This window comes from Orcinus orca, chromosome 13 (assembly GCF_937001465.1).
Source record: "Orcinus orca chromosome 13, mOrcOrc1.1, whole genome shotgun sequence".
NCBI classification, from domain to species: domain Eukaryota; kingdom Metazoa; phylum Chordata; class Mammalia; order Artiodactyla; family Delphinidae; genus Orcinus; species Orcinus orca.
In genome coordinates, this window is record NC_064571.1 from 73,854,023 (window position 1) to 73,868,079 (window position 14,057).

Genomic DNA, 14,057 nt, shown 5'->3' on the forward strand with positions numbered 1-14,057 from the left:
GGACCAGGGCTAGAGTGGCATCATTTTCTACTGGCCTAGATAGCCTGGCCAGCAGCAGCAGTGCCCAACCTAGGCGCCCGGGTGGAACTGTGTGGATGCCTGTGGTAGCATTCAGGATCAGGTTCTTCCCCTGTGGTCTTTCAGAACTTCACAGGAAACTGCTGGACTAGATCCTCATTGATCTTCTTCCGCCTGCTCTCCACATGCCATGGGCTTACTGAGTTGGCTGGGAGCTCATGGTTGGGGCCACATCTCAGGGCATCTGAACAGTGAGTACCCAACATGTGTAAAGTCCAAGGCCAAAAGACAAAGCTGGTCCCTGCCTTCAAGGAGGTCATGATTCCCAAAATGAATCCAGAAATAACCACTTGTTCACATGATTTGGAGCAGAAACCAACCCACCCATACACATAGACAGCAGTTATGATATGCCTGGTGTTGTTCTAAGCACAGTAAACAGGAAGCCATTTAATCCTCGAATATTTGATTCTCATCCATGTAAGTCAGGGCACCCTAAGAAGCCTTCTGACCACAAGGATAGTCAGTTAGACCTAAGCCTTCAAGATAAACTCAGAATCGAACTTTTGTTTAGTTTACAAACGACGATGGCAGTGAGTTTAAGTGTGAAGGAATTTGAAATCATGTTGACAGGTGTCACTTTCAGGTTTATTTCAAGCCTTAAAATAAAATTAGCTGGACCTCAACTTATTATGTCAACTGTGGTAATCAGTGAGCAATGTGGCTAAGTGTGTATATATTGTTATTTAAATAAGCAATTTATATTCTGTATGAAAGAGAATACTGGCTCGCTCCCTTCTTTAGAGGTTGGCAGTCGCCTGGAGGCCAGGCCTGTGCATTCCTTTAACCCATCCAGCCACCTGTGTTTGTTGATCTGACCTCAGGCAAATGCTCTGTCTCTCTAGAACTCATCTGCAAAATGGGAATAATGCCACCCACGTCACAAGGTGAGCAACAAAAGAGATGCTGCATGAAAGGAACCGTTCTCTCCACTGTACCTGCTCAGTAAACAGTTACTGAGTCTATACTCATTCAGAAGCTCCAGGAGACGAATATATCATTAAAGTTCCTTAGGAGGCTAAGCTCAGCTGCAGTTTTGATCCGAAAGCAAATGCTTAAAGCTGGAAATTTGAAACAAGAAGATAAAAGAGAAAGGTAAGTTTTTGGTTTGTTTTTTTAAATGCACGTTTCACCTTTCCCCACTACTTCTCAATGTTGCTAAATATCCAAAAGGAAAACAGGGACGATCTGGCAGCTGTTAGGTCTCTAATTTGGCCTAAGCTTTTGCTTTTCACAAGACAGAGAGTCCTCTTGTCTGTTCATGCTTCATCGTCCCCACCACTGACCCTGCTTCTAAGAGCTTTGCAGGGAGGCCTGAAGAAATAGAAAGCCTCCTCCTGCCTGATTTTACCTTGAGGGGAGAGACAAGCCCAGGAGTAAGGACGCGGGAGGTGGTGGGGCGGAACCTCACCCTCACCCAGCATCATTTCCTGTGGGATCACTCAGTTACAAGTTCAATCAAAGGCACTGTAGCCATGCCTTTCTCCCAGTGAATCTCAAACTGGAGAAGTCATTCCTTGCCTGAGTGAGGGTTAGAAGAGTTAAAACAGGGAGCAAACACATCTTTGTGTGTCCGCCCCAGGTTCTGTTCGCATCCTCTCATCCATCTCCACAAGCAACCAACCAACCCGCCCCCACCCCTGCACCAAAGAATTCAAATAGGACAGAACTTGGAAAATACAGTGTTATTGCCCTTTCATAGTGGTCTCTATGATTGCAAGGTGTTTTATTTTCCATTAAAACAATGCTTTTATGAAATGCCACAAATTAAAAAATCTAAGTGGGGACAACACCTCACGAGTAAGTGTAATATGAAGGACGGACTAGGACGGACTTTGCGTCGACTCTCACAAGTGCCAAATAGATTCCAGTTATCACTGGAATGAAGAAGCTCCAAGAAAATTAGTCTTCAAGTCTCAAGTCATAAATCCTAAAAGATTCCATTTAGATTAGTTAGAATTCATCAACAAGCATATTTAATAGATGTATGCCCAAATATAGCATCTAAAATTCCACACAATGAAAAACCACGAAGATACAGCTACACAGCTAACTGAGTGAAAAGGAACTCCAAAAAGTAGCCTTTGATGTCTATTACCTGACACCTTCTCTGGGCATAAATTTATCCAGGCAAATAGTTTTACTATCAAGTTTTGTGCCAGGCACTGTGTTAGGCACTGGGATTGAAAAGTGAACACACCGAGATCAGTCTTCAGCGGTCCTGGTTGTATCCTTAATCCTCTCTACATTGTTTCTACTCCTTACTTCGATATTTAGTTATTACACTGGCTCAACGTGGAAACAGCTGCCATTCAAACATCTGAAAGTTTTTCTCCTTAGTGTTCCAGGAGACAGAGGAAATGGAAGCAGGTAAGCAAATCCCAAAGTACTGTGAATGTTGGACCTGGTCAATATTCTTATTAAAGTTCACGTTCCCTCTAGTAGAATTATTTTACTTAAAATGTTAATTAGCACAGACAGCGCGGTACCTGGCGCATAGCGGGCAGCGTGTAGTGGTGCAAATGCATCGAGACCCGGTCTGGAGTCTCACACCCGCCCCACCATACACACACCGAAAAGACAAGACAGACTGGTAGTTGACGGATGTGGGTTCAAACCCAGATGTACAATTCATGGCCTTGGGCCAGTTGATTATGTTTCTGAGCCTCATCTTCATCTGCAAAATGTGGATAATCCCTACCTCTCAGCGTTGATATGAGGATTAGAGGTAATGTATGTAAAGCACTAAAATATAGTGGTCAGCCATAACTGGAAGCTATTATTATTATATTATTGGGGCTTGATACAGGTTTGGTGATTGAATAATAGATTAGCTGACCTCTAAAATCCACATCAACTCTAAAATTATGATACTAACAATGGAATTAAAATTTCATATATCAAATCACTCAAGGATATTTTTAACTTTTGTAATTGTGATGCAAATCTCGTTTCAGAATAAGTCCTGCTAATGAGACTCACAGAATGCAATGTATTTATATACACCCTGGCATATTATGAAAACCTGTATGATCAAATTTAACAGGATAGGTGTCTGTGGTTTCTGAGATCTCCAGGGCTTGCTGCTGCCTTTTCTATCACAACTACTTGACCGAAGTTCTCCTTTCTAGAGCACTTCTCTAGGCCAGACAGACACAGTGATGCAGGTTTTACTGGAGTTATCTTGACCACGATTATTCCTTCCATTTTCATAAAAGAAAATGGAGGCATACTGAGATTAAGGATCTTTCCAAGGTCACACAGCTAGTAGGCACCAGGCACTGGACTATGACACTAAACCCATGCCTTTACCCACTGTGCCATATCGCTGCAACTCAGGCAAGCCCTAAACGCAAAACATAAGTGATTGGAGAGACTTGTGAGGAAATGTACCCACAGAAAAGGAAGAACAAATGTCAGTCACATCTACTGCATTCTTCCTCTGACTGTATTCTGTTGACTACATTTTCACCATGTCTCTTAAACAGAGGATCAGTGTAACATATCCATGTAAAAAGTGGGAGAATCCAGCAATCCCTCTTCTGGGTATATATGGAAAAGAATGGAAAGCTGGATCTTGAAGAGATATCTGCACACCCATGTTCATAGACATGTACTGTAAGATTTCCCCTTACATGAGATATCTAAAGTAGTCAAATGTATAGAAACAGAAAGTAGAATGGTGGTTGCCAGGGAATGGGGAAGGGGGAAATGGGCAGCTGCTGCTTAATCGGCATAGAGTTTCAGTTTTGCATGATGAGAAAGTTCTGGACATCCACTGCACATCAATATAAATATCAGCACTCCTGAACTGTACACTTAAAAATGGTAAAGATGATACATTTTATGTTACGTGTTTCTTTTTACCACAATTAAAAAAAATAAAGTGGCAGAATACATATCTGTATATATGTGTGTATATAGACATTTTATGTATAATGTATTTGTATATATGTATGTGTATGTATATACATAACACACGCATATATCCTTAAAAGAGTCAATGATTTAAAAATTTCAAAACTCTAGAAAATAATTACAAAAAATTGACACCTGTAGGGCCAATGACAGCCATCAAATGTTTGGGGAGCTGACCTCTTGGCCCAAACCAGATCACTTTCACAATGCTCAACCATCCCTGTTCTAGTTTCTGAATCATCACCACCTGCTGCAGAGTCAAGAGTCCGAATCATGTGAATTTCATGCAGCTATCCTCTCTCATGAGAAATGAGAAATCTTCCCTTTCCCTCCCTAAAGGTGGAGATCCCCCAAGACAATAAAGTTTATTTCACAAATAATTGTGTTGCTATTTTCAATGATCAACCTACCTCATCTTTTTTTTTTGCAGCTTCAATTTCCCTGTTTTCAAGTGATTTCATTAAAGAAAGCAGAGACTACCTTTCTGACCTAGGACTTCAGGAAGGTAAGCGGGTAGCTGTTGTAGGAAGAACCAGAGTTTGCTTTCAGAGTGATCTTGATCTCAGCAGGCAGGTAAAAAATTCTGACACACTTTTCCTTCTTAACCAAAATTATTCAGACTATTTTTTTTTAGCATGTTAGGAGATGAATCCCGATTTCCTGAGTAATAACAAACGACCATCTTCTGCATAAACTACATTCTTCCAGTTTCTAAACATTTGGGTTTACATGTGATTTATCTGTCTGCAAAGAGATTTCTTTTCTTTCTTTCTTTCTTTCATTTTTTTGCCACGCTGCTTGTGGGACCTTAATTCCCCCACCAGGGATTGAACCCCGGGCCCTGGCAGTGAGAACACTGAGTCCTAACCACTGGCCCACCAGGGAATTCCCTGCAAAGAGATCTCTTATTCTCCAGTCATCCTACATGGTTTCTGCTTTGGTTTAGCCTCACCCACCACAACCAAAGGCTGGACTTCTTATTCATGGTGTTTATTCCTCCCCCTATCCCCAAGTAAGCACTTAGCTGACCGATTACAGAATCACAAGATTGGTTATAATTCCGTTTCTCCATCTGACTTTGAACTTAAGTGCTCCAATTATTTTGCCTGATCCTAATAAGTCAGTAGCGTGCTAATGCTTGCCTTGATATTTCTAAAATATACAGGGTGTGATTAGCATAGGACTGCATCATTAGAAAGCAAAGTTGAAAGCGGGTGAGCAAAATCATCACTCGCATTTAAGCAAAGCTTCCTGTTCAGTGAACTTAACAATGTTACAATGATCCTAGAGACACTATATGCTGTGACTAAACGTATATCGTATTCAGAAAAAGCCTCAGATGCTCCAGAACCTTCTGTCTTTGGCTACTACTGGATGAGAAAAGATCCTAGGAGGACAGGCTTGTTCCAGCACACAAAGTCCAGAAGTCTGTTTAAGCCAGATACAGCTGAAGACATAAAGAATCCTTGAACCATAACAGGGTAGGAGGGGAAAAAAGGAAGGAAGGAAGGAAGGAAGGAAAGAAGGAAAGAAGGAAGGAGGGAAGGAAAGAAGGGAGAGAGGGAAACCTTTAGTCAATTCTGCTGGGTTGGATTGACATCTCCAGGCCATAAAGTGAGAAAGCTTTAGGGTAAGTCTGCTGGAAGAAAAAAGAAAAACAAACAAAAAAACCCCATGCACACACACATATCAAATGAGATGCTAAAAAACTACATTAGCATCAGTGGTGTTATTTGAGTCGATTAAAAAAATTTAACCCTTTTATATCTGTGTGCAACCAGGAATAGTGTAAACTTTTGGGAACTAGCAGATAGAAAAAAAAAGAAAATGCTTTAAACTGGGAATGATTTGCAGTCAAATCAATTGATAAATGAAAGAAAAAAAGATGGTACAATGGAAATTGATGCCAAAGATTTATAAGGTTGACTAAGTAAACAAAAATGGAATGGATCACCATGGAAATGCATGAATATTGAAATAGGCAAGATCTGAATACACTAATGATATGCCTCACTGAGATTGACAGGTGTTGATAACAACTGTGACAATCCACACCAACATCCACACTTCGAACATGTTTATTCCTAGAAAACACGGGCTGGATTTAAAGGTTCCTTTTCTTTTACAAAATAAATTTTCTATTCTTCAAGGGACTAACTCAATTCTCATCTACTTGAAAAACAAAAAAGGTTTTATCATTTGCTTTTTGGATATGAGGAGCTGCAGTTAGCAGAAGTCATTCTCTTGGGCTCTACTAGTCTTTGTTCCAATAAACCTCTCACAAAACTGAATTCTCAGTCTTGTTTATCTCCCGCATTGAGTACTTGAAGTATGACCACCACTCATTAGAAGCATAATTAAAAAGACACAACCTAGATTCCTCACTTCCTTCACATACACATGAAAACCAGTAACCCTTAATCTATTTGTTACCATGGCTACCATAGGATATTTTATTTCAGTACAACTCTAGGTATTTCGTTTGGATTGTTGCTTGCAAATGAAAGTTGGAGACCTATAAATTTCTGTTAACTGCTAGAAATGGAGAGACTGAACAGAAGAAAATGTTTTTTCTTAATCACGGACAAATACGGTTTATAAGATGTTTGTGCAGAAAAGTTATTAAAATTGGTTAAATACATCAGCCCATAAACTAATTTAAATGCCATTAAATTCATATAGAGTTTAAGGGCACATATGCTAGTAATTCCCTGATTTATAGCAGGATGATAAATCAAGTGCACTCAGAACAATGTACCGGACGGAGACTGTATTCACCAGTGGCACACAGCTCCATACTAGTATAAATGCCTAGAATATGTGACTACTCAAATACATGCATGCCAACCAGCCTTTAAAGTATTCACCTGTGAATTATCCGACGTTTTGGCCAAGAGTCGGGATGAACAATCAATAAAGTTGTTCATCATGCCCTCCCCCCCCAAAAGTGAAAAAGTAGCTCTGCACTCTCCATTGTAATTTTCAAAAAAATCACGAATGAGGTGGGCTAATTAAATCTGCTGTCATTCATCCTAAACCGAAATAATTCCTTAAATCTGCCCTCCCAGGGCTGAGTTGGAGATAAGACCGCATGGCAAGAAAAGGTACTCTGTAGTGAGTAGACAGATGACTTTAAAGCGACTGAAATTAGGGTAAATACAGCTGTAACCAGGACAGATCTGTCACTGCAAGAGGAGTCCGAATCCCAGCATAGCTCGGCTAGTGAGAGGCTGGAGCCTGCAGCAGTGGAGCCTGACTTTCCCTGAGCTGACGAAGTGGAAGTTTCGCGGGCAGCAGCAGATCGGCGTCCTCAGCGGTCCCGTCCCTCCAGCGCCGAGGTCTCGTCTAATGCTGCATAAATACCTGCGCCCACGATTCGCCCCGGGCGCGCCGCGGCGCAAGCACCGTAGAGAGAGAGGAGAGCGTTTGCAGAGCGGCAGGGATGGCAAAGGCGGCGGCTCCCTAGGGACCCCCGGGGGGACCCACCAACTGACCGTGTCTACCATTGGGTTCCAGAGCTCAGGAACGACAACTGGCTTCTCAGCTAGCGGACCCAGGCATCCGAGACTCGCGCTTTGGCCCCATCACCGTTGGCTGCAGGCAGCCAGCGCGTCTCCGCCTTCCCCAGCCAACGCAGACCCGACCTGCCCGGGAGCTGCCTCGGACCTATCCGGGCTCTCGACTCTGCTCTCCCGACCCCGGGCGAGCTCTCCCCTCCCTCGGGGCCCAGAGCCCGCACTGCCCAGCGTCCGCAACCGCGCCGCGACCGCATATAACCCTCGCGCTCTCGGCTCGCTCCAGGCCACAGAGACCCGGACATGAGCCCTCTGCCACCTGGCACCTCCCGCGGCAGTCTGGGCGCGCGTCCACACTCCCACATTACACATCTCCCCGTCCACACTATCCCGCACATAAACAACCCCTCCCCACCCAACACACATCCTAGCCGCTTCACCAGCCCCGTACGCTCTCCTTTCCGCGCCCCCCCCCCAAAGACGCTGGCATCCACAAGGCGTTAAGGGAAGGCGGGTCACAACAAGGTCTGTATGGGCTTCCTCCCTGTGGTTTTCTCGCTCCTCTACCTCGAAAGTTACTTGGGATTGAGTGAAGAGACCAGGTCCCCAAATGCGGGTCTGAGGACGGGAGGGATCAGAAACCCCAACCTGGCTTTCCGCTGCACAGAGGCGCGCACCTCCCCAAAGGCCAGACGCGTGGCCGCCCCCAGCGTCCAGCCCTCCGGTGCCTCTTCCTGGCCCCCAGCCCGGCTCGGGCCCTGGGCCGCTCAGGGGAGGTGGCTTGGAGAGGGACGCATGCTGTCGGGCCCAGCCGAAGAGCTGCCTCGGCTGGGGGGGGGGGGGGTCACACTCGCTTCCAGCGCCCCCTACCACAGCGACATTGGCCTCGGGCAGCCCCTGTGCATACACACCCGGGGGCAGGAAGTTTCTCCCCCCTCCGCCTTTTTTCCCCCCTGGAGCAGCGCAGGCGCAAGGGCTCCTGCAGCCTTGCGAGTCCAGACGCGGGAGGCTCCTGCCGCCGCCGCCGCCGCGGGAGCCGAGCCCAGCGTTCCGGGTACTCGGGCCCCGCTCCCAAGCCCGGCCCGGCCCCACTCAGCCTCCAGGACCCTGGGTCCCCGGCGCTGCATCCTTGTTGCCCTAGCCTGGCTCTTACCTCCAGCCGCGCGGCTCTGGCCCCGGTCCGACGCGCAGAGAGCCTGGGGTCGCGAGTGGGCGCAGGAGGGCTGATGGATAGGGGACGGCGCCTGCGGGTAGCTGTAGCTGGGGCCGCTCGGGTCCTGGCCGGGAGAAACGGATCCAGGTCCACCTCCTCGCGTTCCTGCTCTCCGCCTTCTCCCCCTTTTCCTTCTCCTCCTCCTCCGCCGCCGCCTCCCGGCAGCCCAGTAAGGATGCCCGAGAGAGGGAAGTCAGTCCTTCTGCCTGTCAGCCTGTGCGGCTACGCGCGGCGCGGCGCGGCTCTCACCGAGGCGGCGGCGGCGGCGGCGGCTCCGGCAGCATCGCCCCCCCACTCTCCCCGCAGCCGCGGCGGCCGCGGGGCTAGGGTTGGCTCCGGGCTCCGGGCTCGGGGCTCGGGCTTCGGGCGGGGGCTGCACTCAGGCGCGGCGGCCGCCGGGACTGCGGGCGGGCCCTGCGGAGCCGGGGCCGGGGCTGGAGCTGCAGCTAGATCCGCGGCGGCGGGGACGGCGGCTGCGCGAGGGCTGGCGCGGCCGCGGCACGGGGACCATGCTCCCTTCTGGCTCGCTCCGCTCCGGGTACCGTCTGCTTTAGCTGCGAGGGAGGCGGGCTGCGGCGTGCAGCCAGGGGCGGGCGGAGCCAATCACGGGCGCCCGAGTGGGCGGGGGCGGAGGGTAGGGGAGGCGGGGCGCCCCCGGCCGGGCGCCCAGCGCTGTTCCCGGGGCCCGAGGGATACCCAGCAGCCGCGCGCCGGGCCCGGGAGGAGTGCTCGCGGGTGTGTCCGTCCGTCCGTCCGTCCGCCGCCCCCGCCCCCCTGCGGTGGCTCCCGGCTCGGCCCGCTCGGCGGCCGCGCCCGGCAGATGCACGGCGCGTGGCACCGGCTCCTGGGCCCCAGCCTCCCGGCCCCGCCCGCCCAGGGTTGGCTGACGGGACCGAGGCGAGCTCGCCGTCCTCTCTCAACACCTGAGGAAACTGGCGGAAAAGTTTGAGAACGAAAAGTCCAATCGTCTTTCAGCTTCCGCCCTCCCTATGACACTCCAGCCACGGTAAGGAGCAGGAATTGTCCAAATCTCTGAAGAACCACGGCTAGCCCTGTAAATCCTGGCCACCGACCCTCGACTCTCCTCGGTGTACACGGACTTTCCTGTCTACACTGACCCTCTTGAATCCACAGGACCTCTCTGTTTAGACAGCCCCTACTCAGGCCACCCCAGCCTTCCATGTCTACACTGACTCCCACCCTGTCTACACTGACTTTCTTAGTTCCACCACTTCCCCGTCTCCACACGCTGTCTACACAGACCCTAACTTCAACCTTGTTGGGAAAGGTTTGGCCGGAAGCCCGTGGCAGCCCCAGTGCGGGCTTTCCATTGTGCCAGAACATTTCATTTCAGCACCAGTCTTCCCTTCTTTGGTAGATCTACATCTGGCTTTTATTCCCTGCCCTCTCCCTCCTCCCCTACCTCCCTCTCATTTGGTTTTGAATTTCAGAGGAAATATATCTTTTTCCCCCATCCCCCATCTCTGGGCTTCAACAACCCTCCCCCCATGCCCGCCCCCCCCCCCCCCCCCCCCCCCCCCCCCCCGCTTCCCCGGCGAAGCCGCTGAGGCCCGAGGCCTGGGTAGAAACTGGGGAGGTGGGTGTGGAAAGGTAGGGAGCTGCTTGCTATTTGGCTTGAACTGGGCGGAGCCAGCCCGGGGCGGGCTCTGCCAGGCCCCGCCCCCCATCTGCCAGGGCATGGGGAGAGTTCCTTGGTAAATCTCTTTCAGCTTATTCCTGTGATATCTGAATCCAGGCCTCTTCTCTCCTTGGCTGTAAACTCGGTGCAAGGATTGTGCCTTCTTTAATATCTTGTGGGAAGCAGAGTACAGTGTGGTGGCTGATAAATAATAAATACTAATCATCTACTGAGAGTAGCAGGAGGACCATCAGTGAAAGGGAATGAGAACACCAGGGAAAGGACCCATTGGTATTAGAGTAACTGCATTTTCTGAAAAAAGAAAAAAAATCGAATGAAGTTTTGGTGTGTGAAGCCTGGCGGTGGGGAGAGGACAGAGTAAAGCACTGCAGCAAGGAATCCCCCCTTGACGGTGGGGTCAGCCAGGAGAAGTGGTGTGTCTTTAAGCAAGGGTGATCGAGGGCGCCTTGAAGGGGGAACAGGTGGGAGTGGGGGCACAAAAGCTCCTCCAACAACCTGAAGAGGAACGCGAGATGTGGTTTGAATGCCACGATCTGAACGTGGTATATGAAAAGTGATTGAAGGGTAATGTAGATGGGAGAAAGGAGAAAGAAGGATTACTTGGGGTTTTAAAAAAGGACGCAGGTAACACTTCAAGCACTGAATGCAAAGAGAACAAAGGCACAGGTGAGTCAATGTTCATTCATGTTGTAGGAAGCTGTCCTCTGAAATGATCTGCATGGGCCCACCAGCTGTGAGCTTGTGGGATCCACCAGGCTACATCCTGGAGCAGTGGCACATAGGACAGGTGTAGACATTATGGAAATGTGGCTAAGGTTTGCAGGGTTAAGGGATAGGTTAAAATCTGGCAATCTGAGGCACTCATAATATCTGACGTGATTTTGAATGATCCTCAAATGAAAGCAGGAAATACGCACTCCAGGAATCCTTCCTCAGCTGCATCTCTAGGTGAAGGTGTAAGGATTCTCCCAGTTTCCCTGCTGGCATTATCAGAGAAGAGAGACTGTGCTGAATCTGCATCCAGCCGGGTGATGCCAGGGGTGCTGGTTCTAGAGTGCTGCAACGCCTTCAGGGTTGGATCTTGATAACGGCTCACGGAGGGGGGGTGGGGTGCCAGCCTGTCAGGAGAATGAGAAAAACTGTGTGAAGTAGAATCACAGTGGGCTAGTCTACCCCCTCCTCACCCCACCCTTCTTTCATCCCCAGAGGCTGAATGCAAATAAGGATTTCCAGAGTCTGAAGCTGAGATCTTCCTCTGCAGTGGGGCTCCGCCTAGCTAGGAACTGTTGGGTTTGGACTTAGGAAGAGTCGGCTCTGGTCTAGACATGAGCTCCATTTCACCTGAAGTGCTGTTGTTCATGTCATCTGCCCCTGTTCCCCCAGGCTCTTGGTGACATACAGTGGATCTGCTCTGTGTTGTGTAAGAGATCTGTCTGTGTAGACCTTGCCCGTAGCTGGGATCTGTCCTGGGTTTTTCACTGCCCTGCTTTGTGGTATTTGGGATAAGCCCCATGGTTAGCATGGATCTGTCTCTGTGGTAAATGTGGTTTGTTCCGTGTTACACGTGAGAGCTTCTTCAACCCCGGTCAAAGATTTCTCCATGAAGCACGGGATCAAGCTCTGTAGAGTGAGCTTCAAAACCCAGCCCTCCCTGTCCTGACGAAGATGCCCCAAGCTGGGCTCTGAGATCAGGACTAATGTGTCTGCTCCAAGCAGATGGGTTGTGAAGGAGTGGACTTGTGAGGCCCAGGGAGGTAGACTGGAATGCTGCAGAACATGCATTTCCCACTCAGAGCATAGACCATTATTTGCGCAGTCCATCAGACAAGGACTTTGTTCTGGAAAGGCTACCGCCGTCACCTGGAGAGGCACCAGAGGAAGCCCCAGCATTACTGTCTGGGAGTGCCCACTGTGGCTGAGACGGACTTCCCTCCCTGTTTGTATTTATAAATAGTAATCACAACAAAACGATCATTTACTCAGTGGCTGCAATGTGCCAACCATTGTACCAGGTATTCTACCCACAATACCTGGTCAATGGTCATAGCAACCTGTGGAGTTAGTGTTAGCAGCCCCAAGCGCTGAGTCATAGAGAGGGTAAGTGACCTCCTGAAATCACACAGCCAGTAAATGGCAGAGCTGGTATTTGAGTCTGGTCGCCTGGTTCCAAAGCCTTTGTTCTTTTCACCATCCTCAACACACAAATGCAGTTTCTTTTGTCATTAACCCAGTGCTTTTCCCTTGGAGAAGACACAGTGGATGCTGATTTTGCCTCTATCAGCAGCCAGTCCTGGAGTCAGGACTGGGAATCAGTCTTAGGACACAGAGGGCTGATGTAGAAGAGGGAAAAGCATCTCTTTGTTTACTGAATGCACAGGTCACTTGGAAGAGTGGACGCCTCATCAGAAACCCTCAGGTCTGAGAGGACATCTGTTTCCAGGAGCGAAGTGGGTATAAATAGAGCAGGAGCCAGCCTCTCTGCTGGTCTGGTTTTGTGTTTGCTGTTTTGTTTTTCTAACATTCTGCTCCACTAAAACCACCCCCATTGGGCATCAAAAGCATGAATAAATCCTACATAAGTCACTGTCCCTCCAGTGGCTAATCAATCCATAAAAATCTATTTAGCACCTACTGTGTGTCCTGCATTTCAACCCCATGGTGTTGATTAAAGCAGGAAGTAAGAAGTCACAGCTGCTGTATTTTCACTGTGGCCACCCTGCTCTGTGGATGCGTGGAAAAGGCACATGCTAATCATGCAATCAGCCATTTGCAGAGGACCTCCTGCACGCTCAGCCTTGTGCTGGGTGCTCTCAGGAGTATAGGGAAGGTACAAGGTGCGCTTTTCACTCTGCTCATTTTTACCCTGCCTGTGCCCCAGAAGGGGCTGAGGCATCCAAATACAATACAGGATTTTCCCCTTCCCCCTTATCTGTGGTTTCAGTTACTTGTGGTCAACCCCGGTTTGAAAATATTAAATGGAAAATTCTAGAAAGAAACAATTCATAGGTTTTCAATTGCATGCCATTCTGAGTAGTGTGATGAAATCTCATGCCATGCTGCCCGCTATGTGAATCATCCCTTTGTCCAGCGTATCCACGCTGTGTACGCTACCTGCCCATTGGTATAGGATAAAAGTCAGTGCTTATAGGGTTTGGTACTGTCTGCGGTTTCATGCATCCACCGGGGCTCTTGGGACGGATTCCCTGCAGATAAGGTGGGACTACTGTACTTGGTTCTTGTTCTTGACAGAGGCTAAGGTAGCAACAGTTGTTATCAAGAAGCATAACTGAGTGCTCAGATGTGGGGAAAAGACTCCAAGTGTTGTGGGATGCAGGGGATGATCTGTAAGAGTGGGGCTGGTCAGGATGGGTGGGTGGGTGTCAGACTGGACCTGAGGAATGAGGAGGTTTTTCCTGGGGGGCAGAGGGAACCCAGAGCCGCCAGAGTGGAAGGCAGGGGCCAGGAGGGTAGAGGAGTAGGATTCCTGGACTGGGGGACCCATCCCAGTGTGAGAGTTTCTGAAACACTGCTTGCTGGTAATAGTCATTTCCTTTGGGTGAAAATGAAAATGTGTTTTCCTTCTTTGCCCAAATCAGTGAACTATTAGATTCTAAGATTCAGAGTGAAACTGGTGGTGTCTTTTTTGGCATTTTCAATGGTGGGAATGCAGCAG

The 14,057-nt window shown here is 48.9% G+C and overlaps 1 protein-coding gene and 1 long non-coding RNA gene across 10 annotated transcripts in view; one reads left to right on the plus strand and one right to left on the minus strand.

Annotated features, from left to right (window-relative positions):
* KLHL29 (kelch like family member 29) overlaps nt 1–8,943 on the minus strand; it is a 311,517-nt gene extending 302,574 nt beyond the window's left edge. Inside the window, exon 1 of the mRNA XM_004268078.4 lies at nt 8,665–8,943. The gene's annotated coding sequence lies outside the window, so the exon portion shown is untranslated. The remainder of the gene's footprint in view (nt 1–8,664) is intronic.
* Nucleotides 8,944–9,127: 184 nt separating this feature from the next.
* LOC117200765 (uncharacterized) overlaps nt 9,128–14,057 on the plus strand; it is a 354,407-nt gene continuing 349,477 nt past the window's right edge. For all 9 annotated transcript variants that reach the window (XR_007471048.1, XR_007471047.1, XR_007471049.1 and 6 more), the window contains exon 1: nt 9,128–9,730. This is a non-coding gene — a long non-coding RNA (uncharacterized LOC117200765). The remainder of the gene's footprint in view (nt 9,731–14,057) is intronic.